The 27121-nt window shown below is 41.1% G+C and overlaps 1 long non-coding RNA gene across 8 annotated transcripts; it reads right to left on the reverse strand.

Annotated features, from left to right (window-relative positions):
• Positions 1-26769, reverse strand: LOC131093488 (uncharacterized). Of its 8 annotated transcripts, none has more exons than XR_009115585.1 (5): positions 26219-26769; positions 25274-25310; positions 19177-19246; positions 5627-10605; positions 1-360 (listed from the first exon to the last, which is right to left on the reverse strand). It is a non-coding gene; the product is annotated as an uncharacterized LOC131093488 (long non-coding RNA). The 8 variants fall into 8 exon arrangements; XR_009115580.1 differs by lacking the exon at positions 1-360 and having other exon boundaries at positions 4736-6677; positions 6978-10605; XR_009115584.1 differs by lacking the exon at positions 1-360 and having other exon boundaries at positions 4736-7321; positions 10364-10605; positions 26219-26758.
• Positions 26770-27121: the final 352 nt, after the last annotated feature.

The raw sequence follows: 27121 nt of genomic DNA on the forward strand, positions 1-27121 counted from the left end.
TATGACTTAGAATTGGTCTTGTTAGGAAAAGAAGCCACTGGGAACAGAGACTTATTCTCTGTTCAGAATGACAGCAGGATAGACAGGTGTCATCTCGTGATGACATTTAAAGGTGGACGAGCCCCATGAATGAGGGAGTTCAGTCTGATATAATCAGTGTCAACCCTTATGAAGACTATTTTTGTCAACTTTATTTATTCCTTTGAGACATTGCTTTATAATAACAGAGAGGCTGTAATTTCAATGGTTATGGGGCGTGGGTGGTTGAGTTATTCATTCTTTACAGGAGGCAGACTCCATCAAAATCCAAAAGTGGCCGACCTGCAATGTCCTCTCTCTTCCCTTCCAATCTGCTCTTCCCTGAAACACAAAAAGAATACTGTGGCTCCTTCAATTAATCTGCAGGGGTGGAAAATTAGCATGTTTCCCTTTTATTTAAAGAAGATGTTTCATCCCTGAGACTTTTACAGAGACACCTTAATTGGTCATCCTTCTGAGGTTACAATTTATTAGATAACAATGGGCAGCATTTTGAAGACAGCCTGTGTAAAAATGCTGAAGTTTATTGTAACCTGGATCTCTAAACTACTGAAATAAAGATTTGTGTGGGAAATTTTCAATAGCTTCTACTATTTAAATGCAAATGTGTGTACATAGCTTTGTTCTAGATATCAGTCATTTGATACACCTTGGGTTTTGTCCCTGCCCGTAAATACCTGTGATTCGCTCTGAGATGCACATTCTTAAAAAAAAAAAAAAAAAACAGAACCAAAATCAAAACAACAAAAAACCCCTCAAAACAACAACAAAAAGCCACAACTAAAAAAACCTAAGAACCAACTCACCAATCTTCTCCCCAGTTTGTGCTTCTAATGTCAATATTCCCTGTGCAGCTTTTGTAAAAATTTATTTCATCCAGGCTGGTGCCTCACCTTATCCAAATGGCCCTTAGGCCGCCAGCTGCTGCCGGAGCAGAGAGGCACACAGAGGGGAATACACTGGCCATGGCATGCCAAATGCATTGGCCACACCAGCAGCTCTCTTTATTTCTCTGTCTCTTCCTCTAGAAATCTTGAAGGTGTTTAAATATTAAAGCTGGACACATATCAGTGTATCCCCTGTGGAGTCTTTCATTGCAAATATCCAAAACCCAATAAAATCAGCTGGTCCTTTTGATGTTTGTGAGTGGTTGCTAACTGAGGTGGCTGGGCTGGGAGTCCAATATCAGACTCCCATAAAGATATCTGCAGAGTATTTCCAATGATGCTGATAATTGTAATCTCCTTCCTGGGTATTCCGTTTTGCTCACTAGCATATCATTTATTTTTTTAAAAAAGGCTATTTAGAAGGATTTGGTTGCTTTATTTCCACCTCAATGTAGCATTGATTTTCCTTGTGTCTTAAAGAAATCCCTTAACCAAAAAATACATTGAGGTTACAACAATCTATTCATTTCCTAGGAAAAACTCTTGCTGGTACTGTCTAAACCACAATTGTTTCATCTATACTAAGAAGGGAAAGTGGTTGCTGTGCCAACAGGGTGAAAACTCAGCAATTCTAGCATTTAGGGTTTGGGGGGTTTTTTGCCTTAATAATGCTGCTCCACATGCATCTGCCCATAAAATCAAATGGAGAAGTGTGGTGTTTCTGGGGTCCCCCATAGTAGGGAGAAAATGATGAATCTGACTCCATGTTCTTAAAAGGCTAATTTATTATTATATTATATTATATTATATTATACTATACTATACTATACTATACTATACTAAACTATGTTAAAGAATAGAGAAAGGATACAGACAGAAGGGTAAAAGATGCTAATGAAAAACTTGTGACTCTCTCCTCAGAGTCTGGCACAGTTTGGCCATGATTGGTCATTAAGTAAAAACTATTCACATGTTAGATAAACAGTCTCCAACCACATTCCAAAGCAGCAGAACACAGGAGAAGCAAATGAGATAATATTGATTTCTTTTTTCTCTTAGGCTTTTCAGCTTCCCAGGAGAAAAATCCTGGGGAAAGAGATTTTTAAGAAAATATGACAGTGATAGAGAAGAACAGCAGACTTCCAGGTACTTTTCATGATCACAGACCCAAGCCCAGCTGAGAAGAACAGCAACTTCCCAGCCAGCCCTTTAGGATTAAGTTAACCTGCAAAATAAGCTTAAGTGCTTTGCTTTACAAAGCAAACCCTTTCCATGCTCTCAAATGAAGACTGGTAAAATACAAGGATAAACGTCCAGCTCCCGCAGAAATATTTATACTTCCATTTAATTATCACATCAGGCACCAATGCTGTTCATGAAGATTAAGAATGTAAGTCAGAAGACAATAGAGGTTCTCAGCCAAATTAGTATTGTCTGTCTGGAAGAACAAACTCTTTCAGCAGCTGCCACATTAACCATTGGTCTCAGTCAGTTTTCCAGTGAGTAGCAGGCTCTTTTCCAATTTTCTAATACATACTATTGCCTTGGCAAGGAGTAAATGGGATCTTATGCCAGGACACTTGTATCTAGAGCACACTTTGACTCCTTGCTGTGTTTGCAGAAATTCCAGGTACACATCATTAATCACAGAGCCTGTCTGATTCTTGAATTATTTAGTACAATATTGGAGCAGTTTTGAATTATTTAAAGCAATATGTGAAAGGTTCTCTGTGATATACATGCAGAGATTATTAAGAACCTTGCTAAACAGACTTAAATTGCCAGAACCTAATATCAGCTCCCCATGTTCCATAGCCCTAACTTGAGGAGGGAATGAAACAAAATACTGCTGTCCAATAGCCTCCTGCTTTACCCTAAAATTTACTGCAACGGTTATAAATAAATGAAAAGGTTTTAATCTACCTCATTTGAAACTGCTCAAAACATGACAGGGAAAAATGGCCAGCACATTGTAATGTGGTATTAGTGGAGAATGGAAAAGCCAGGAGGTTTTTCTGATCCTCCTGATCCTGTGAACAGGCAGATAGAACATAGGGACAGATTGTCTTCCAAACTGCTTTGAATTTTTTTTTTCTGTAGAGACAAGGAATAAAAAAGCAACTTCTATAATGAATCTGGTAGTTCTTCAAGATGCATTAGGAGTGAAAAACATTATTTGGGTCTACTAGAAAAGTTCATTCAACTCCTTAGTCACACTCAGAACAAGTGGACCACAGCCAGATAAGTGCAAAGGGTGCTCCAGGAGCCAAACAGCAGAGCTGCACTATTGTAAATTGTAAATTCATAATATTTGATATTGTAAATTCACGGCGAGCCCCGTGGCAGGGAAGAACAATGAATCTGACTCCATGTTGTCAGAAAGCTCATTTATTACTTTATTATACTATATTATATTAAAGAATACGATACTATACTAAAGAATAAGAAAAGATACTGAATGCTAAAAAAAATAATAATGAAAACTTGTGACTCTTTCCAGAGTCCCGACACACCTTGGGCCCAATTGGCCAATGAGTGAAAACAATTCGCACCAGAATTCAATCAGGCAATCACCTTGGGTAAACAATCTCCAAACAGGTTCCACGTGAGCACAACACAGGAGAAGCAAATGAGATAAGAATTGGTTTCCTTTTCTCTGAGGCCTCTCACTGCCTTTCAGCTTCCCAGGAGAAAAACCTTGGGCAAAGGAATCACATTCAGAGAATGTGAATGCCACTGGACATAAAAATACAACTTCACCTTAACCTCATAAGCAGTTCAGCCCACATTTAAAGAATAACTTTGTGGCTATGAGATTATTTTTGCCCTATGATTATGCTTTCCCACTGAAATGGTCCTCACACTGATTAAAAAGATGGGAGAAACATCCTGAACCCTAGAGAAGGCAGAAGTGGCAGCTCAGTAATTCTCATTGTCAAGGGAATCAGTTCCTACATTCGTCCTCTTCCTCCTCTTTCCTTTCACAGCCATTTGCTAGGAAAGATAGGGACCAGCTCCTTAAAGGCCCCTGAGGACAGATGCTTATAGATTTAGGATCCTACAGAAGTGAGCATGCCAGATGACCCTAATCTGAGCTGCTGTCTCAGCTTGATGATGCCTTTAGGCACATTAGCAGATACACTCTGGTTATTTTCTTGAAACTTTTCATCCCAGCCAAGCACTGAACTGAAATTTCCCACAGAGTTTTCCCTTTAGCTTCATGCAGAGAAACTGAGATTCTCCTCCAGCCACAGCCTTGCAGAGCTGCAATTCTTTGTGCAAGTGTGCCCATACATCCTTTAACCTGAACCAACAGGGACATGGACCTTAAGGAGTCATTTTCAATAGAATACTATTTTCCATCTGTTTTTAAGTAATTTATCTGTAAAAAAAGCTCAATCAGTTTTCCCTGAAAAGTATATAGCATTTTCCCATTGTTAACCTTAAACCACCACAATTAAATGGTGAAGGGCAGAAGAGAGATTACTGACACATATTTTTTTAGCCAAGTAATCACAGTGGAAGCATTCACCTTTCCACTCATTTTGAGATGGCCATGAACCTATTACATAGCCAACTCTAACACACCAGGGTAATATATGATGGTGAAACATCTTAGTTTATCCATTCAGCTTGCCCTGTGAGTTTACAAGGGCTGAAAATCTATCTGCTTTTCACCTCGTTTAGCCTTGATTTAGAGGTATGACAGGAAATAAGTGGATGCCATAGCTCAGTGTCTCTCTGGTGGAGTAAAGGCTGCCACACATTGTTGCTGAGGTTTCTGCTGCAGTGTGGACATGGGGGTGTGACCCCACGTGCAAAAGGGACAAAGGCAAACACACAGCTCTGTGCCTGACAACAAGGCAGGCACAAAACACTCAGGATTTTGCCCACTCCATTGTGCAGTGGTTTGGTTGTTGGAGAAATGAAAGGCAGTCCCACTGCACCTCCACATGGAGTGCTCCTGGGACTGTGCAAAGCATCAGGAGATCCTGACTCTACAGAAACTTGAATTTCTACATCTGTGAAAGGTTTTGAATATTCTGAGAGAGATAAGAGCACCTGGGACAGCTCTCCTGTCACAGACATCTTTTCATTAATATCCTTTCATTAGGATTTTTCCTGCTGAAGCTGAGAAGTTTCAGCAACAAAATATAAACAATGGTTATCTGCTACTGTGGAATGCAACAGGTGGATCTGTGATTGGTCTCCTGTGGATGTTTGGATTTACTGACCACTCACGGCAGAGCTGGGTCTCACTCTCTGCCGAGACACAGATCTTTGTTATCATTCTTTTCTATTCTTAGCTTAGCCAGCTTCTGAAGAAGCCTTTTCCTTCTATTTCTTTTTAGTATAGTCATAATGTTGTATATATCATAAAATAATAAATCAAACCTTCTGATCATGGAATCAACATTCTCGCCTCTCTCTTCACCTGCAAACCCCTGTGACCACGGTCACACTCTCCTGCCTGGTGTGTCGTGCTTCCACTGGTGGAGGGCATGCCAAGCTTTGTGATTTGTTTTATAATGTCATGTAGATTAAGGGGTTCTCTTTCCCTTCCCTCCTCACAAGTCCCCAGGCTTTGCTGACATTGTACTATGTGGAATTTGCCCTGTACAGTTTTTGGTCATTCCTTGAGCACCCCATTCTCTTTACTTCATGTACATCCAAAATTACCAACATAGAAGTTGACCAACCAGTGCCTTGTCCATCCTGAAGGCAATGTTATCACACCACAGGTACAGCTGGCTCATAATTCTTTCTTTCCTTTTTCAGTGTTGCCCATAATCTTTAATTTAAGCAATTTTAAAAGCAGGTGACAAGTCCAGTTGTTGTCACTTTATGTCTTGACTGGTGGAAAAGGCCTTTATGAATACATTATATTTGTTTCATGGACATCCATACTCATCACTTGATTCCTTTGAAATCAGTTTTGTATTTGTAGAACTTAAGAGCTGTGTACTTAATCTTAACGTCCTTACAAAGATTTTCAATCAGACATTTATGTTAATCCAGAGCCTGCAATATCCACCACAAAATTGTTTTAAGGGTAATACAGACTTTCAAAGAAAAAATATTTTTAGTTCATATTTTCCTTAACTTCCGGATAATTTTAATTGTCTGCTTTTTAAAAAAGAAATGTGTTTGGGTTTTTTTATGCAACATTATTTTTTCCTACAGAGCCTTCTTTGATGTAGACAAAACCAATAATACAGAGATAATCATCTTGTGCCATTATCGTGGCACTTCAAGACTTCTTTGAATTATTTGTGGTGCTGTAGGGATTAGAAGCCTCTCAGTTTGTTTATGAACATCTTTCATTTTATTCACACAGAACTGGTTCTGTTTATTAAGCACTTTCAATAGGAGGCCACCATCACAAAGAAGAAAAAGGCTTCCCAGCTTTTATTGTAACTGCAAATTTTGTGTCCTGCTGCAGCTCAGGGTGTGTTTTCTTCTGCATCATGGCTTCCTTTGTAAAGTAAAATATTTAGGGTGAAATTCTGGCATCTTATTCACATTCTGCAAAAACAAATTCTTCCACTGAAATCAATAAGACAACTCAAAGGATGAAAAGTTGCATAATATGTTAGAAGTGGGTAGAACCTGATCCCTCAGAATTTAGCTGCATTTCTTTTCCTTTTAGTCTGCTCAACCAAGTTGGATGAGAACAGCCACAAGAGCTTCAGCCCTTGTGAAAATGCTGCTGGTACCAGGAGAGCAGGATTCAAAACCAAACTACAGCCCCTGTAAAGTGAAAGATGGAGAAATAGAAGGGGAAATTATTACAGTACAAAAGCCAATTTAGTTATCAAAAATCAGCAAATCCAAATGAAGCAATTGTGGTTTTTTGAAAAACAAGGAAGCAAACTGAAATTTTTGAAAAGCAAGAAAGCACTGTTCAGTCAATTGCACAGTGTAACTCAAAATGGAAACAGATTATTAGGGTGAGAAGTCTGATAAAGTTATGGTGACCTGCAGCTTTTACTTGGTTGTTTATTAATAACAGAAGTATTTTAGGATAGATATGTTAACAGGAACACTTACCTACTTCAGTTGATGAATTATTTTTATTATAGTTTTGCCCAAAGCAAATGTGCTGAGAAAAGAGGGTACACACTGAACTCATAGACACTGGCAGTTCTGATGCCTCTTGGGGATCTTGCTTTAACTTTACAACTTCTTTCTCTCCTCTTATGCCTGAACAATTTTTTACACCAAATCACAGCCCTTCCTCTACAAGGTGTTGTATCCTAAATGCAGTCAGCCTCACAGACCACATGTCCCAGAGACCAGAAATCCACAGCAGACTTCCCACAAGACACTCTCAGTGTATAGGTTCACAGGCAGTTGTAAGAATGTTTTGTCCTCCTGTTCTTTTCTCAGACGAGCTGGAAGGATGAAAAAAAGTGGTTAAGAGACCTTAACAGAAAGGAGGTTGTGACAGCCCAGCCAGGGGAACCAGGGATTCTGTGCACTTGAAGGTATGCTGAAAGAAATAAGCCATGGCTCCCTTCATTTAAATTTGTTTATTTATTATTTTAATGGGGACATGTCACATTATTAATGTAGTGGGAGAGAAACCTTGCAAACTCCAGCAGATCACTGAGTATAGAGTTGCATGGTGCCGTGCTTGATTTTGCAATTTGGATGTGACAGATGAAAAAGCTCATGCAAGCCTTGTGTGTATTCCTTTGTTAGAGAGTACTGGAATGTTTGAAACATTCATAGGCACATAGATTTAGCCATCTCTCCTAACATTAGTCAGGCAGGGTTCAGTCTGCAGAAGGGGATTGGAGGAGCTCTGGTCCCCTCGGACCAGGCTGATTGCCCTGATAAAATCATACTTCCCACTTAACTGCCTGTTCATCTCTGTGGCCTCATCTTCACACCTGGATTTAGAAGTTTTGTTTCCTGGTAGCAAAGCCCCTGATACAACTGTGGTTGATGACTCTGTCTGTTTAGGTAGGTTACAATATAAATAAATAATGCTGAGCTGTAAAATTGTGGCTGACACCGAGAAAGCTGACAAAATGGGAATGTTTTTGTCTTTAGGAATTAGCATAAGAAAGTTGAGGATGTGCATCAAGTTGATTTTGCTAAACTTCCACAAACAGCTTGACTTGCATGTGGCAGGATCCTGGGGATTGTAATTAAGATCAATGACTTATCATTTTAATGAATATGGATCCAAATCACACTGGGAAATTCAGCTTGTTGTGTCTCAGTGCTGCAGTTTCCTTTACAGAAACCAGGGAAGGTAAAACTTCCTTTTTCCAATTCTTTGTTTCTTCTTTTCCAGGGAGCCTGTCAGGGCAGGAGTGTGTTTGTTCAGCACCTGCATCAGTAATGACCTGGACTAGGAGACAGAGTTTAGATGAAGATGCAAAGAGAGTCATGACAACAGACTTGCTTTTCAGTTTCTTGATTATGTATTGGTACAAATTTGTTACAACCAAGCAGTGCTATAGAAATGGGGTTTCTGCTTTTGATCAGAATCCAGAAACACAGAGTTGTGATAGGAAGTGAATAACAAAGGACAGATTAATTGTACTCTGGGGATGTTTTGATTAGCACTTGTTGAAATTCTGAGCAAGGGTTTAGTCAGTACTTTCTTTTTTATCCTGGACTAATTCATCCATCCCTCTCTGGAAAATTCAGTCTATTGTGTCATTCAGCATAAGGGAACAGAAGTGTTTTCCATGATCTATGTAACAATCAGTCCATTCACCAGTTTATTTTGCCTTTCACACAGCAAAGATGTGCATTCCCAAGGTGCCAGATGTTTACACCACTGAGCAGGTGAAAGGTAGTAGAAAAGGATGTCATTTTGATGACTCTCTTTACAGCATATTCCTACCAGTGCTCGTTTGAGATTCTGGAATGACAGTAGTAAATAATGCTGAGTACTCCTACAGCACAGAACACGTTCAAAATTAAATTTTAGTAGTAGTAGGTTGAGAGATCTCTGAAAAAGTGATTGTGTACCACAGGGAGAAAGTTAAAACTTGACTGTGATAAAACCGAGTCAAGCCAAGAAGTGTTCCCTGGGGAATGACTCTTTCTCGTCTAGAAAAATAATAAAAAATGCTTCTGTGTGTAGGTAAAATGAGATGCCTAAATGGACTCCAGGGAAATTATTGTGGGGGAAAAGGTAATTGTTTAATTTCTCACTACAGATCAAACTTAACTTCTAATTTGGGTAAATATTGAAATTCAAGAGAGACCATGGAAAAAATGTAATAGTTATTATACTTATCTGTGAAAATTAAGATACTTGCTATCCAACCTGACATTACAGAGCTGTTGAAATACAACAGAGAGGTGGAGGTAGTTTTCTCTTCCTGATACTTCAGAACAGACTGAGATTTCAGATTGGAAGCGCCTTGGTCTGAAGGCCACATTCATAAGAGCTCCAGCATTGTGGATTTTAGGAAATACAGATAATATTTGAGCCAAAGTCATTGCATGTCACTTAAAGTAAATGTTAAAAAAAAAAACACACGCCATCAATGTTTTTGTTTTTTATATTGTGCCACAGTAAAGATCATTTACTTGTGTTCCCTAACCTACTTTTCCTGGCATAAGACTCTGGATGCCAGAGGCAAAACTTTTCTCCCCTCACCAGGCAGAGCAAGACTCTGTTGTATGACCTACCAACACAGAGAAAAATGAGTTGTAAACTAGTGGAATTAAACACAAAATGTTAAATATACATTTTGGAACATAAGGGAGGCAAAGATAAATATTAAAAGACATCCCAATAATAGCAATACATAAAATTTCTGATGATTCTCTGAGTATTTTTAGAAAGCAACGCATTGCTGCAGTATGCAACTGAAATATCACCCAGTGAGACTTCAGCATAATTAAGCAATGATTAATCAATACTTAACTAAAGAAATTAAGCTCAGGAGAAACAATTAATTGAAGTTAAGTGAACTTTGACAGCTCATATTAAACTAAGGCTCTAATTAACAAAAGCATTGTGCATCCTCTAAATGAAGGGATGTGCAGGTTTCAGGTGCCAGGGATGGGGTGAGTGTTACTCTGAAAATTTCTTGGTGATGAGGAGTCACTGATGGAGAGCTTCATTTCAAGGCATTGAAAAGAGAAGGTGATCTTTCTTTGGTTGCTGTTTGGTGACTTGCTCCTAAGTTCCAGCAGTTCAAGTGGCTCTCTGGAGGAACAAATGCAGTCTCCTGCTAGGGTTTGCAGCCTAGCCCCATGTCCTTCAGGCTCTAATCATTTAGAACCAAGCTGCTGGATGAGGTGGGGGGCACTGCTGTAATGCCCATGTGTTCTGGTTTGGTTTGAAAGCAAAACCAGTGAGACCCCAAGTCAGAAATACAATTTATTAGGAAAAGGGAAAAGAAAACCAAAATACGTGCAATAATACAAAAGAAAAACCACCAGCAAAGTCAGAATACAACCTGACACCCTGTTGGTCAGCGTGTTGGTAGCACTCCAGTTGGATTGGTGTCTGCAGTCCTCCCAGAGTGGCAGATTTGGTTCTGTTGGAGCAGGGATCCTGTAGAAAGGGTGTAGTCTTCCTCTGCAGATATAGTGGAAAAGAAGCCATTCCTCTGAGAAGCCAGTAGAAAGACTGCTTGTGCTGCCCCAAACCCCAGATTATATCGATTATATCCAGGTGGGGATGCTTAGCTCCTTCCTCCTAGGCAGAGCATATTAGTTGATATTATTCCATGAGTCATGAGGTGGGTCCATTAAACAGAAATGGCTCCTGGAGGGAGTTATCTCCGAGTCAAGGCATTGATGGGCTCATTAACAGGAGATAAGGAAAAAACAATGCCCCTCCTGGTTTCAGCAGCTCTTCAGGATGGGAATAGAGTATATCTTAATATTGTAACCTAGGGTACTACGACACTGCCAAACTCCATGGAGCTAGGGCCCTTTGCATCACTTGGAGCTCCGCAGCCCAGTTCCCTGCAGGATTTGTGGCTGTGGAGAGCCCCAGCAGGAGCAGCTGTTCCCAAAGGGCTGCAGTCCAAGGAAAGGTTGCGACAGGGAGATGGGGGAGGAAGACTCTGGAGGACCTGGGAGGGCCTGACTGTGACAGAATTTTCTCCTTCTCATGTCTCTCTCCTCTCTGATCTTGTGTTTTTACATTCCCCCAAAGGTGAATGCCATCACCTATGGATGCAGTTTATCAACCCTTGTGCATGTGAGACTGTCCCAATATCTTTTCTTCAAAACTTTCTCATGAAACCACAGAGTCTGGATACCTGATCTAATACTTCTGAAAAGACTGATTTATTGCCTGGAGAACAAGCCTGGGGGAGGGAAGGAGCAGGATATAGGGAAGAGTACTAAGTGACCACTGCTGTCTCTTGGCTCTCAGGAAAGGAAATAGCCACTGGTTCTGTCTGCAGGAGCCAAACCATGTCCCACAAGCCCAGAATGATGATGAGTAAGGGTCAGGAATGGGGTTTAGAGCTGAATCCCAGCCCACCTGAGGGAATTAGGGAATTATCCCTCTGGAGAGCAGGGCCTTTCCTTGCTTGTTTTTAGAGGCACTGGAGAGTGGCACAAATCTGAGATGAGGGAAAATAAAAGAGATATGATTGGCTAGTGGCTTAATTGCTCTGTTAATTGCTTTGCCTCTGGTGCTCCCATCCCTTCAGAGAAAGTGCCTGAGGGTTATCTCAGCTGTGTGAGTTCCCCTCAGTGATGAGCAATTATCTCCCAGGCAGAGACTACCAAATGTGGCTGTCACAAGATAGCTCCATTTGAAATGATGGATGGGCACAAACGAAGACAAACTTCATTCCCAGAACTCAAATTAGGAGCTGGCATATCCTCATTTGTGTGGATTTGGCCTGACTTTGTAACAGCACAAATGTCAAGGTGTACCTCACCAAAGGTTCAGGTTATGAGCTCAATTCCACAGCTGGAGGCTATCTGAAAAGTCTTGTTAGACATTGACAGGTCTGATTTTCCTTTTATTGAGGCCTCTACAGGAGTGGTGTGGCCATGGAAATGTTCTGGGTGCTCTTTGTGGAGGAGGCAGCACTTCTCTGCTTGCATTGACCAAACCTGGGCTGACCTGATTCAGTGAGTCCCCTGCTCCAGGGAGATGGAGGAGCATTTGGACTCAGGTTAGACAGGGCTGCTGGAGGTAAGGTAGTGTTCTGCTGCTTTAAAATCACCAAGCAGGAAGAGCAAGCTGAGAACTTGCACTGGTTTTGCTTTTTGAGCAGCTGCAGAGCAATCCCACAGAGCTCCAAGTGTGCCACCGTCCTGCCTTGTGGGGGGACCTGTGCTGTGGGGGAAGGAAGAGATTTACTCTGCAGGAAATTCCAAATCCTAGTGGGACAGAGGAATGAAGCAAAGAAAAACAAAACACACCCCCAGAAATGCAGAGGTGAGGTGACCTGCCTGTGGCCACTCAAGAGGCAGCAGCAGGGTGAGGGAGCACAGCCTGTGCTGTTCCCATTAAAGCCTCTCCAGTGAGAGTGCCTGGCCTGGCACTCTGGTGGGAGAGTGTTCCCAAGCTGCTCCATAAATGTGCATTATTGCCATGCTCCTGCCTGCCATATTTCCTCTTCTTTATTCACCAAGTAGTGGGAGCTGTCTCTGGCTCATCAATTAAACCCAGAAGTGATGATTTCCAAAGGTATTGCTGCTTAGTGAAGGAAATTCATCCTCAGGCTAAAGGACGAAGCACAAGACCTAAGTGTTATTTAAATGGCTCATAAAACATGTGCTGGCTCTTTAGCCTGAATGAAAATCACCCTTAGCTAACATAGGAAATATCCTGCTTTCCTCTGCCTTCTCCAGTCTTTTCATGATGATGAATCTCTTTCCTCTTGCTCCCCATTATTTCTGTAAATGAGAATATGCTGTAACATTGCTGAGGTTGGGCTAATTAAATCAGCTCTTTCTTATCTCATTGATCTGCATTTTAAAGCTGAGCTGATTAAGGATGAGAAACTATATTTGATTAGAAATATGTTTTTGCCAGTTAGTTACATCAAAGGGTAGATTACAGGAGAGCAGAGGAGCTGAACTCACATGACTGCTCTTTCTCCTGGATGTTAAAAGGGAAGAGAAATAGCATGAAATAAAAAACAAACCCCAAGACACATTTCTAACCTATATTTTTTCACAGCAAATGATGATACCTTTGTTTTATCCTCTGGAAAAAAAATTAATAATATATAAGTGAGACTGTGATCCAGAGAAAAGATTTCCTTAAGCTGTGCAATGCTGTGGATGGTGCTTTACCAAACATCCAGCAGGAATCTCACTAAAACTGCAATCCCTTCCTGAATTGATGGTGGCATCAGCAGAGTCATCCAGCACGCAGGAGAAAATGCTCACCTGGGCTGGCAAAGGCTCAGAGCAGAGCAGAGCCCCTGGCTGGTCCTGCCTGGGCAAAGTGCACAGCTCCTGTGCAGTGTTTGTGGCATTCCCAACCACCATGTCCCTTACAGAAAATATTCTGCCTGGTGGGACTACCTGACAAAGTCCTTTGTTAAAGTCCTTCATTTAGCAAAACTTTCTGATGGCTCCAAGGATGCTGCATCCACAGCTCAGAAAGGGCTTTTTCACGGAAGGGGGAGTTAGGGAAACTGATAGGAGGCAGAAGTTTCATTTTTCTTCCTCTTTGAGTTTCCCAAGAAAACTCAGTGCCATATTTAGTGCCACAAATTTGAAGATGGCTGAGAAACCACCTGTCAAATGACCTCCTGTACTGGGCCACCATGCAGCCATCAGAACAGCTCATAATTCCTTCTCAGTAGGGTTGGGACTAGTTGGGACAAGTTAGGACTGCCACAGTGACTTTGTTCCTGTGTGCCACTGCTGAACCAGAGAGGGAGATGCAGCAGAGCCTCTGAGACCTCCCTCCTGCACACCCCTCTGGGTGGGCTGTGCTGCATTTCTCAGGGAGTATTCTCCTCTCTGTCACTTGGTGCCCCTGCAGAATCACCCAGGCTGCTCAGCTGCTCCTGTCCCCCATCCATCACCCCAGGCTTCCCCCATGGCCCTGAAATGGAAACCAGGGCCAGCATTTTGTAGCATTCATTCATTGCCCACAGCCATCCTGCTGATGGTGCAGTGGCTCACATTACTTTAAACAGCTCCTTGGAAGAGCCTCTTGTAGGCTGGTGTCAGGATAGAACCTTCATCACTCAGCTCTGAGGTCAAACAAACAGGAATTAGAGACAGCAGAGAGAATCCCAGAGATTCTGGCAGGTTCATTTGGGAGAGCAGCACAGCTGCAGCAAAACATGGGGCTAGGAGAAGGGAAATAGGAGTTTTACCACTGGAGTAATACTGTGCAATATTGTACTTTATTAGTGACATGTAGGAGTTAAGTAGGAAGGAGTGGAAGATGAAAGAAAATTTTAATTTCCTTTTCTTAAACAAAGAGTGCATGATTAGTAATTAGACACAGACAACAATAGTAACCATTGTCCTTATATCAGCCCAGTGCACTTTTCTGGATACCACAACAGCAAAAATGAGTTCGTCTCTCTAGCTGCACTCCTCTCCTCTGCCTTTTTGCTTGAAACACTCATTTGAGGGGACTGCATGTAGGAACTCAAGCAAACTGCATGCTTTCTACTCAAAAGCAGTAATAGATGAGGATGGCAGGCTACTTGCAGGAAGATATTTATTAAAAAACACATCCCAGATATCAAGACCTGTATGCACAGAAACAGCTTTAGACCTAGTCCTTAAAATGTGATCAAAAGCCATTGAAAACTAATATGTACATAAATTTAACTATCAAACAAAAATACAGAGTGAGAAGAATGGTCAGCTCTTCTGTGATGGGGTTTCTGAAATGTTTGATCCATAGATGAACAAAACTAACTGTTATCAATTCATGGCTGACTTTTAATTTCTGTCACAAATGAGGTGGTGCAAAAGCTTATTTATTTACGATGAAGAAATGCAGATATTTATCCTTAAATGAGAATTAAAAAACTCTCTGCAAGAGATTAATCACAGCATGCCACGATGAGATTTAACAAGCATGAGATGGATGTAGGAATTATTTTTCTATTTTTGCAGTGGCTGTATTTGCTTGTATTACTGCTCAGAGAGATAATAGCAGCTCTAGTGGCATTACTATTGAAATCCATGAAATTTCCCTTGAATTAAAAGAATCCTTTAAGGAACAACAAGGATGAGGAAGGTGACTCCAAACTAGTTTCCTTCCAGAAGACTGATTGATGTAAATGGTAGCTCAAATTAGAACGGATTGAATATGCTTAGTCCTTCAACAAGCTGGACTTCATGCATTTCATTTTAGTTTTATGTGTTAGGCAAGGGGATTTGCAAGGAAAGTGCTCAGGATTCAGGTTTCAGAACTTACCTTCAAATGTGAATTTACTTGCTTCATGTGCAGTGACCAAGACTGCATTTCTGGATTAGCCATCCATCACTGGTGGTTCATAAATTAAAGCATTTATTAGAATCCAAATTCGTCTTTGAATGGAACTGCCAATCACCTTGTTATGTGCCAATTCCCCACAACATTTATTTGATAAGCAAATAATTATTCATTTTTATTAACCATGTGACAGCAGAATGGATCCTGTTTAAAATCTCTGTAAGTTTCTCTTTAATAGTTGAATGCAGCAGCCCAAAACGATGGCCTCCGTTAAACACAAATTAAAAGCTTATTTATGATATTCAGCTTTTATATTTTTCCAAACAGGAGTATACTTCTAGGCCAAAGAAGGCCACCAGTACCTGCTAAGCTAATATTTCTTTTAAAAGATAGGTTTCAAGAACATTCATACTTTGATTAATTAGTTTCCTCTATGAGGCAATAAGAAGAGTTTAAGAGACACTGCAATGATAAAATTATGATGTCTGAGTAATACTGGGGGTGGTGTTGCCAGTGAGTATTGAGGAGGCATTTGAGTGAAGCTGTGTTGCCAAGTTTGCAGGTTTTTTTATTACAGTGATTAATACAAATAGTTGTTCTCCTGAATTCAAGGTTGTTATTCTGTCTAGGTTTAAAAGCTTGTTCAACAGGAGCTGTGTACACATGTTCAGGTGTAGGTGAGGAGGCCAGGCTGGTTTCCTGTTCTTAAATGTGATTGAATATAGTGTGACATTTCTGAAGAACACTTTTTTTTCTCTCTCTCATCTATAAGAAAGCTCAGAACTATATTCCTTCCATTTATTTGTTCGTTTTAGAATAGTATCAATTGCTTTAAAAATCTCAAGCAGTTAGACTGTATCAGAAAGGCCAACACTGTCCTCCTGTGTGTAAACATGGGATCCCCCTGTGTCTCCCCTCCATCTAGATAACACCCAGAATCAGTATGGGAAACTCTAAACAGATTTTCAGCCCAAAACTGTCTGCAGAATAGAGCTCAGCAGCAGCAATGTGTTTATTTATTTGAAGGCAGCTCCCTTGCAGAAGCATGGGATTGAGCAGAGAATTTTCTCTCTCACAGCCTCTCCTGAGGTCTTGGTCACTCTGAGGAAAGGGATGATTGTTTCCTTGACCAGGTCTGTGCAGAGACAAGCATTGCACAGAGAAGCTGAGGCTGCACAACATCCCTGGCTGCTGGGCAGACACGTCCATGTGCCCATACGTCTGTGCTTGCAGCAAATTTCACCTGGATGAATGCAGTTATTTCCAGGCTGAGATGTCAGTCAAAAGCTTAGGAAATGGAGGCAATGCTCCCCTGGCTCCAAAAGTCTCAGTGATCAGTGGAAAAGGGAACTAACTTGGGGTGCTTGTAATCTTTGCCTTGAATAAGGCTCCTCTTTAGGAAAGCTTCTCATACTTGGGTGAGGTGATTGAGCTGTTCTGAGAGACAGAAAGTACAGAGTGGTGTCTCAAAGCCTCTTCTGAGGCTGCAGAATGAGTGAGCTGTGGTAGGAAGCAAGGAAGAAACCACCAGGCGTGTTCCCCTAATCTCAGCCCCTCCTGAATGCTCATCCCAGGGCCAGTGTCTGTAAGGAACAGCTGGTAATGGCAAAGGGTTATGGGACACTGCAACTTGCAGTTTGATCCTTTAGTGTATCTAATTAATAAATTGATTTCAAAAGAGAAGGAATATTTAATATGTCTGATTGAAGCAGGAGATGGTGCTTTCCGTTTAGTAGAGCTTCCTCAAAGGATTGCATGAAGTCTAAAATTAATGCTCATCTTTTTAAATTTATGGTATCCTTATTACCAACCCTACCATAGCTGAAATATCACACATTTTACATTTTTCTGGGATAAAATGCAGCACAACATCTTGTGGCTGCTTTAACAAGCTTAGCAACTCACATTGCAAAAAAAACCCCAAAAACCCAAAACAAACCTCGTCTGCAGACCGGATAAAATAAGCAATAAATCCAGAGTGAAAACATTTAAATGGCAGGCAAAGCCCACTGTAAAAGAAACCTCCATGGGAATAAAAGAAAAGTCTTTGAACTCCTGTGAGTGACAACAGTTTTAAAACCTTAATGCCAGTACCCTGCCTGGTAGGGCAGCAGCCTCTGCAAGCACAGGTCAGTGCTCCAGCTGCTGACACCGTGTGTCCAGGAAATTCCTGTCCTTTATTTCCCTGGTGCTGGGAAGCTGGTGAGGGACAGAAGCTGATTGAAGACTGTAGCGCCCAATTTTTCAAAGACCAAGTGTTATTTAATGTTCAGCTGGAAATCTGTGTTTGGATTTAGGTCTGGGTTGATACTTTAATAATTACTCTGGCTGTTATGTTTCCCCAGAAGGAGGTCAATCCAAGGGCTGTGTTGGACTCTGAAGGCAATTAGAGGAGCTTCAGAGCAGATTTTGTTTATCATTGTAGTTATAACAAGTATTTTTTGGGTATTTTCCCTGGCCTGTTGGGCTATCTAAAGTGTGACAAGGGATATTACTTAACAACAGCTGGAGGCCTTTGAGGGAGCAAAGACTGACTGATTAGACTTAACTTGCCATTTTCTGATGAATTCTTTTGAACAAAAAAGTAACTCAGGCATGTGGATAATGATAGTTTTGAAGGACACAAAGGGAAAATATGGGTAAAGTTAGAAGTTTATTAGGGTTATAGATTAAAAAATAGATTAGAAATCAACTGGAAAGGTAAGTAGAGGGTGCTTTAAAAATAATACAAATGCTATAAAAGAAGCCAGAGTTGCTTTGGTTTTTATAAGGCATCTTTATATGTACTGTTATGAAAAATCCTGCTTCAGCTTGTTTAGGAAGTAGTAAAATCAGGTGTGAAATGAGTTTTGTAGCCTACGAAAATCTGAGGTTCCAACAATTGACCTTTGCTAAGACTAAATTAGCAAAGCGTAAAGTTTCAAACAAAAAATACAGAGGAACAAACAGACAGAAATAGAATTTCCATCTGACTTAGGAACTCTAGGTTACAAATACCAGCTTTATTTTTATAGGCTGGGACTTCCCAGATCAGAGCAATTACTTCTACTATATTCTTCAAGGAAACCTGGATGTTGCCATCACAGGCTTTAGTTTTTGACTAATTTTAATTTTGCAACAAAACAGAGCTTTGACTCTTGGCTATGTTGAGTCTGAGGGTGGCAGGGGGTGTGAGGGATGGTGACACTCCATCCCCCAGTACCCCATGAGGATGCTGCCAGAGAGTTTTACAAATTAACAACCATCTGATCATACAAGGGTGGCAGGTGTTCAAAGCAGGTGGAAATATCACACAAGGAAATCAGTGATCACAAGTGCTGGAGAAGCAGCAGTGGGATGAAGTTCAACTGTTCAAAATGCAAACTCACCTGGTTTTGGCCATTCTGAAATAGTTGGGGATGTGACTTGATGGGAGAAAGAGGACATGGACATGGCAGGTGATCAGGGAAATCATGAGTCAAACATAAGCCTGTGTTGTGTCAGGGAAGATATTTTCATTGGGGAAGAGTGAAGAATTTAATAGTGCTAGACCCCCTGAAAACTCACCTGGAATACTGACTGCCATGCTAGTTAAACTCCTGCAAGAGTAATGCACTCAGACTGGGAGAGATTCAGTAAAAAACTATTAGTTATGGTAAGAAAAGCCATAAAGAATCAGACTAAAGGCATTTGCAGTGCAATGGAGTGTTTCTGATGGTGAGCAGGAGTAAAATTTTAACAAAGAGTGTAAGATAGTATAAGCATGAGTAATAGTTCCCCAAAACACTGTCAGTCTTCAGCAAATTTCAATTTAAAACTTCCTGAGCAAGAGCAAGAGGCATTATCTCTGCTTTTGCTTTCTTCCAATAACTGTTCCCTCTGCTGGATTTCCACCCATACCTTCTTCTTCTTCTCTTCTTCTCCCTGTGCTTTCAGCTGGCTTTCAGCATGTCTGCAGCAGCAGGGATTTCTGCAACACAAGATGTGAGAGAAACACAAGATGCGTGGAAACTGATCCTTTTTAATTCCTCTAATGTCACTAATTCTTATTTTTAAAAAGCCAATAAGCAATCATTTCTTGTTCATTGCTTTCTCACTAACAGTGATCTGGGAAATAGAAGTGCCTGTCTTACACCAAGACAGCTTGGCTTGTTAATTTTAACACAATTAAGGATGAGGGAACACAACTACGATCTATAAATGGGCACTAGGATACACACCAGTGAAGAGCAAGAGCAGTCTGAAGAAAAATTTTGTCCAAAGAACAAAAGAATACTGAGAATGAATAAATTTAACTTGATAAGTAGAAGCAAGGTTTTAGCCATGAAGAGAGTGAGACCCTGGAATAGTCTACACATCATGGGTTGGCTTTGACTGAGCTATATTTGTACAAATAGATCTATTAATTTTGAAGAAAGCAGCCTCACTTTTTTCTAGGAGCCCAGGAGATGTGTTAAATTTTCACAGGTTTTGGTTAGCATCTCTTCAGGTTGCCTTTGAGACTCCTGTCTGAATAGTCATCACCCTTTTACAGGAGGATGAAGCATGGCCTTCTACTCATGTCTGGGGAGGCACTTGAATGAATGACCCAGATGCTTTAATAACTCAGATATTCCCTTCTTGGAAGGTGTGGAGAGAATCCTGAGTGATTTAAAGATAGAGCATACACTTAATTAATGAAAAATGTCATATAGCACAATGCCAAAGGAGCCCACCTGATGAGTGGGGAAGGCCTTTCCCATGTTCCGCCCTATTTTTGGGAATGAAAAGTAGTTTTAAGAACCTGCTCAACTCTTGTCACTGCAGGACCAAAACACTACACCTCCCTCCATAATGTTTTTTCTCCTCCAAGACCTCCTCTGAGGGAGTTTTGTTCCAACACTTCCCCCAGAGGACTTTGCTCTCCTGTCTAATAAATTTCACAGTTGGGAAGCCTTCTCTGATGCTTTGTCACTCACAGCCACATAAGAATGGATAAAGAGCTGCCTTCAGACGTCAGAGATGAGGAGTACTTATGTGCATGGGAGCAGTCCCAACAGGAGTGAGATGAAGGACTACTGCAAATATCAGCAGTGTGGTTACCTTTGCTCACCTTATGTAGCAGGGATGCAGCAGGAAATGCAAAGGTGTGATTCTCAGCACTTGTGAAAATGCCAGATTTACAGCCTTAAATAGCAAATTCTTCTGCCTCTCCACAAAACAAATATAGCAGGATGTCCACTGTGAGAGCTTTTTCACAAGTAGGCGTCAGCACAAGGGTGAGAAATGGTAAATAGGCACCCAGGGTGGGGAAGAAGTGATCCTTTGTCCTCTGAGTGACAGAAATTGAAGCAGGGTCACCAGTTTATTGCACTGTTGATGTTTGACACGGACCAAATTAAAGCACTTGGTTGTTATGAATATGGGTTCATTTTAAAGTGGCAACAGAAGACTTCTTTTCCAATGACCAGGCACTGAAATCACCCTATCACCTGCCAGTGGATTTAAAAACAATGTCATGGAAGGTGATTTGGGCTGAGATGTCATCTATAAAATATTTATTGTAATGAGATATATGGTTTTCAGTCACTTAGTGCATCCTGCAGTAGCTGCTAGATGGGTTAAAGACCAAATTACTCAAACCTAATGTCACACACTGCTCTTGCACAGTATTTTTATTGCTAATTACTTGGTGGCATTATATTCACATAAAATAAGACCAATATGGACATGGCTGTTTGGGCAGCCAGGTTGGACCTTTCCTGTGTAGCTCTTTACCTTGTCAGTGGAGGTGAATCACTAGTTGAAGCAAGATCCAATCTGAAGCTGGAGTGTTTAATTACCCTTGGAAAATGGAAAGGTCAAAATAGGACAAGGATGACAAAGTCAATTGAGCATCTGGACAGAGTCCAAGCTTCAGTCCTCACTGTCATCTCCTTGTTTCTTCTTTTGGAGGAGTCTACATTTAATTGTAGTTATAAGGAGATATTTGCTCTGTATTCTGTAGTTCTTCCTCTATTTTTCTCCTTTTTTCCCCTCTCCTTTCCTACTCCTCCTCTTCCTGCCTTCTTTTGCTGTCTCTCTCTTCTCCTTCCTCCCCTCTCTTGCTGTCTTCTTTCTTACATGTGAAAACTCAGAATCCCCTCCCCTCTCCCCTCCCTGGCCACATCCAGGCTGGGATGTGCCTGGATGTGGATGGAGATAAGGATCAGTGAGGGGATCCAGGATGACACAACCTGAGATATCCATGATGGTCCCTTGAGCCAGCAACCAAATCCCTGGTGTGTGGGGACTCTTGTAGCCCTGCCACATATTCCTCTCACAGATTTTATCTATGGTCACACACGTAGGATCTGCACACCAAAACACTTTGCATATGTGCATCTGGTGCATAAATATGCAGACAGAGAGGAACATTACCAGAATCAATTAAAAGCTCTCTCTACAACACTCAAGTTTTGCTGATCGTTAATCACAGATGTCTGATATCTTTTTATCTCGAGTCAAAGATCCTCTCTCTCCTTTGTAGCAATCAATGCACTGGGGTCCTCTCACAAAGCCCAGGGATTTTTGTTTCAGTGGTCTGACAGGACAATAACCGTATGATTCTGAGCCACGTCAGAGGCTTTGGGTGACGCCTGTGAAAGGCTGCTTGTGTTACATCTATAATTCATTTGCAGCTTGGTCTCTTGGGGGAGCACAGGGAATCATGGCAGCTGTTTAACAACCCTCAGTTACAACTGAAAGTAAAGGGAGCCACAATTCAGCTGAAACATCATGTAAAGATTGTGCTCGCTGGGCCAGGGAACCTGAACTAACATGTCTATTTTTGTGAGGAGTGTTGGGGGATTTTTAATGACTGTAAGATCCTTGATTTTACAGCTCAGTCAGAAATACAATACCCATAATAACATATTTTAGTGATAGTACTCTTACAACTACCAAGTTTTAAGGGTGTGTGAAAGCAAAAGTTACTGTAGAGAAGTAATATCATTTATTAGACCAACAGAGACACCTGGAAAAAAGCAGATGAGTTTCCATGCACATAGCCCCTTCTACAATTCTCAAGCAGAGAAAATAGATGAGAAACGAGGTAGGGCAAGGTGTAACTGCTCTCAGTTTAACAGTATCACATTACTTTTTTCAGACAAAGTGGCTGATGAAAATGAGGCCCCATGGGACAGCAGGATGGATTATTACTGCCCCAATAACCATGTGAGCAGAAGGATGTGGTACATGTGGAAAATGGCAGTGCTGGACCAAATATAGCACATGGAATGGTCACAGCATCATGGTTTGGATTGGAAGGGACCTTTAAGATTGCTCCAACCCCTCTGACATGGGCAGGGACACCTTCCCCTAGACCAGGCTGTTTCAACCCCATCCAACCTGGCCTTGAACACTTCAAGGGATGGGGCAGCCACAGCTTCCCTGGGCAGAGTCAGTGGGTGTAGCTGACCCTGCTCTGACTGCAAGGTAACTGCTTTGGCACTTTGAGTGATTTAAACCTCTGTGTTTCACCTTTTTGATGATCTGGTTCTGCACACAGCCTGGGGAGTTCAGCTGATGCACCAAAATCCATTGAAAACCTGAAAAGCAGATTAAATGCTTCTATTCAAAGAGTGAGAAAATGAAACACTCAAGCTCAGCCCTCTGTAACAGGAAAGAAAATACAGGAAAGAACAGTGAGCAGTGCAGAGCACATTGCTAAGCAGCTGCAGAAGAACCCCAAGCTCGCAGATCTCAGATGCTGCATTTGGAGTTTTTTTATCCTCATAGAAGAAGCAGTAAATGTTAAAAATATAAAAAATGTGAACTAAATTGTGGAGAGCCTGGTTCAAACATGGCTTAAAGAAAGAGGCCATGAAAATATACAGCTGATGGAAAAGTAAAAGGCAGCTGTAAAGCAGCAGTTCCCAGGCTTGATTTTGTAAATAACTAGGTTCTCAGGCACCTTTCCTATAAACAGCAGGATTGTCAGACAGTCTTTTCATAACAGTCCTTGGCTGCTCTGGGAACAGATATGAAGGTTTTGAGAACTTTTCATGTCACAGTGAGAACACTAATTTTGGTTTCAATAAACAACCATGGGTATTGTAAACAAAAGGAGGGGTTAGGATTTTCTCTGTAACCTATCGCGAGCTCAGATTTTGCAATATGCATGAAGTTAATTAACACTATTATAAAAGGTGACTGATTTGATCAATAAATTGGAGTCGATGCTGACAAAAATGGGTCGTCTCCCTTCGCTTTCAACACTAAATAATTAAATAGTTTTCACAGGGGAAAAGATGACCCAGGCTATGAATCATTGTCTTGGGGAAGAGGTGTTTGCAGGGGTGGTGAGAGAGAGGATGAATGGAGTGGGGTGGTCTGGATGGAACTCTGACCCTGGGCACCTGGACTTTGGTTTGGATGCACTTAGTGAACACTGAACTACTCTGAACACTGCTCTGCTCTGGTTCTTGCTGGTTCACAGCCATGAACCCAGAGCAGAGTCAAGGCACCTGTGCTCCCTGGTACTTGTCTGAGTCTCAGAATCTCTGTTGGTCAGAGTGACTCTGAGATACGTACAAGCTTCTTTTTCTCAGCCTGGCAGCCAAAGAAGGAGTCAGGATTTTTCTGTTCTCGTTCTCAAGGTTGTTTAATATTTCTTATCTATAACATTCTTTCTCTGACCCGCCACAGGTCTGGTAGGTTGGGTTGAGGCATACTGGCCGCCCTTGGGGCAGTGTTATCTTTTTATACTAAAAACTGCATGTACATTATTTACCATAACTTCCCAATACCTATCATCTATGTTAGACTGTGAGTTTCTACCTTAAACCAATCTAAAAGTGCCGGCATCACTTAGAACATGTAGGCTAGGAAGAAGAAGGAAAAAAGATGGGGAATGCCAAAATTCCTTCATCTTTGGACTCCGAGCCTCTATTCTAAAAACCTCAAAAATCTATTTTTCACTCTGGAACAAACTAACTATTATTCTACTTAAATTTTTTTGACTTGTAATTTTTCATATATAGGTGGTAATTTGCTCCATGGGCCAAAATCAAAGTCAGAGGTGTCTTGGGCTTTGTGTCAAGGTCTCAGAGCCCCCCAGGGTAGGGGCTTGAGCCCTCCAGGGCATCCCCTGTGGAATTTCTTGGGTTCCAACATCTGAGCTCTGCCTTAAGTCCTTCATGAGTTTTCCACCTGCCTTTGCTCGACTCCAGGGAAACCAATGGCTCTCTGCCAGTTTTGTAAACAGCATGTGCAAGGACAATGTTTGCAAGACAAAATAACTGGTGTTAAGGCTTCTCTGTAAAGAAGAAGTTGCTTTATTAAAAGGTCGGTTCTGCATCTAAGAGGTTAATAAGTATTCGCTGCAACTCATCAATGTCAAGACTAAAACCAAACAGGAAAATGGCAATCTCTTTCTCTTTTGTAAAGGAACTTGTTGAAATAACTGCCTAAGTCTGTCCTCTGTTTACTAAAACAGCTTCGGAAATCTCTAAATCCATTTATCCTGAGGATTATCATCATCTGGTTTCCAGACAACATTCTCATTTCCTCCAGTGAGGTTTTCTGATACCTTAGGCCATTAGCTGTGGTATTGATCTTTTCTTAATACGTGAGAATTCCTACAGCAAAGGCAGCTCTGCATCTAAAAAACCCCAAGCCAAACCTGTTTTTATCTGAATAGCCAGAACAGCATTTTGTTAGAGACAAAATTTAACGTTCTGTAGCTTTTGTTTATAATAAATGTATCAGGGCAAGCTCTAAAGACATCTTTCACAGAATAGACTGAGCCTGTTATCAGCCACTTGGGGAAATTCTGTTCCAGAAACAAAAGCCTGTGACACACCAGTCCTTCAGCTCCTGGTCCTATGGCTCAGCCCTGGGGAAAGAGATAATGGCCAGTGCTTAGGAGTGCAGCCTCTGAGACCTCACCCGGCTCTTCCTACCCCAAAATCCACCCCCTCAACAAATCCTGTGCATCAGTCCATAGAAAAGTAGTAACCAAGACCTCATTACTCACCCTAAATCATCGGACAAGGATTGTCAGGCTGGTGCCTCTGAAATAGAAATGGAGGGAAGGAACCTTAAGAAGAGTCTGATAAAAGAAAACATCACATCTTTACTTATTTTATCCTTTTTTCCCCTCTGTCTCCCACTTACTAGGCAATGTTGAAATCCCACAGTTACTTCTCCATTAAAGGAAAACAATCCAGTAACCTTAGGAAGAGGGAGATGATGACAGATGGGAAAGGAGGTAAGAGTGCTTGGACCATTTGGACAGGTGGGAATCTATTGCTACTTTTAAACTAATGGAAGCTTGTTGAAAAGCTTAAGTTTCTCAGAAAAAAATCCTCTGTAGCTGTAATCCACGAGGCAGAGAACAAAGAGTTAAACTAATTCACCTTAGCTATTAGGACAAACTTGTTTTCCCAAAAGTTCAGCCGGAATCTCTGTACAGACAGCTCTTATTTCTCCCATCTCCTGTACCATGACCTTCAGCAAGTGTCTCTCTTAAACATATGAGTCACCCAGCCTTATACAGAATTCATGGGAGTAATTCATGGGAGTCTGTTCCCCCAAATACTGCAAAAAGAACATTGACTAAAAATGCCTCTCATGGAATAGGGAAAAGATTGCTAGAATTTGCTTCTTGCCACTTTGGACTTCTTTTGGTGCTTGAAGCATAATTTTCAGTAGTTACAGAGAAGTGTGATTTAAAATTTCTTAATCAGAAGAACCCTTCAATGAATGAAAATCTTCATTAACACCTTGGAGCAGTCATTATGGTCGAAAAATTCAAATTTGGGTGCCTTAAGTAAGAATAAGCATACACTTTATCAATTTTTCAGTATGACTGAGCACCTGCAGATAACATTTAAGACGAGTTAATTACAGGATCCTAAATATGGATTAAAGGATTAGTTTTAGACATCAAATTGTGAAAAGTTTAGCTTATGTAACTTACCAGGGCCATGTGGAAAGTTCTGGGATTTAGATGTAGAATCACAAATCTTCTTAAACAGGAGGAAGGATGCAGCAAAGGATTCAGGGTTGTCTTCCTTGTTTGCCACAAACTACTTCTTCCTGAAACCCAATGGGGAATTAAAAACCACAGGACTTGGTGATCTTTTTCTGAAGTTTCTTTCTTAATTGTATTAGCAGTTAGGAGTGATCCTGCAGTGTAACAAACCAAAACTCCAACCAACAAACAAACAAATCCCCGAACAAAACAGTCATTCTAGGCTATAGACAGATGCTCAGTGTGCAGCCACCTCTGCCAGCTGATGATATTATCATGTTCAGCTGCTATTTTGCAGCTCTGAGTTTGTATCCCTTTCCCTTTTTCCCTTCTGCAGGCATTTCAGCTCTTCTGGCAAAATGAGTCCTGTGAACACTGCCTAACTCAAACAGTAAAAATAGGTGATTAGAGTTGTTTCAGCTAGTTGGGGTTGAAGAGCGTGGATATAACAGTGCTGAAATGGGGGTGGAGAACAAGTAATTTTTGGCTACAAACAGTAACAGCTTCAACATAAAGAAGAGAAAATTTGGAAAAGGACACTAGCTTTACAAGCTGAGCATAATGAGTTCAACCTCACAGCCCTCAAACTAATTACCCTGAGATAAAACAAGTGGATTTTAGCTTTTCCTTGAATAGTGAAGATAATCTGGTAGTGATTTAACAGTAAATGTCACAGCAAACAGATTCAGGACTAGAATTGAGCCAAACAAACAATGTTCTTTCCCATGCAGTATTTTAAACAAATACCTGTCCTTTTCATATTAAAAATTTCTTTCTGTCTTGCCTCCTCCTCTCCAATATTGTGCCAGTGAAAACTCTGCATTTTCAGGAGTGCCTCTAGTTATATGC

This window comes from Melospiza georgiana, chromosome 1, assembly GCF_028018845.1.
Source record: "Melospiza georgiana isolate bMelGeo1 chromosome 1, bMelGeo1.pri, whole genome shotgun sequence".
NCBI lineage: Eukaryota > Metazoa > Chordata > Aves > Passeriformes > Passerellidae > Melospiza > Melospiza georgiana.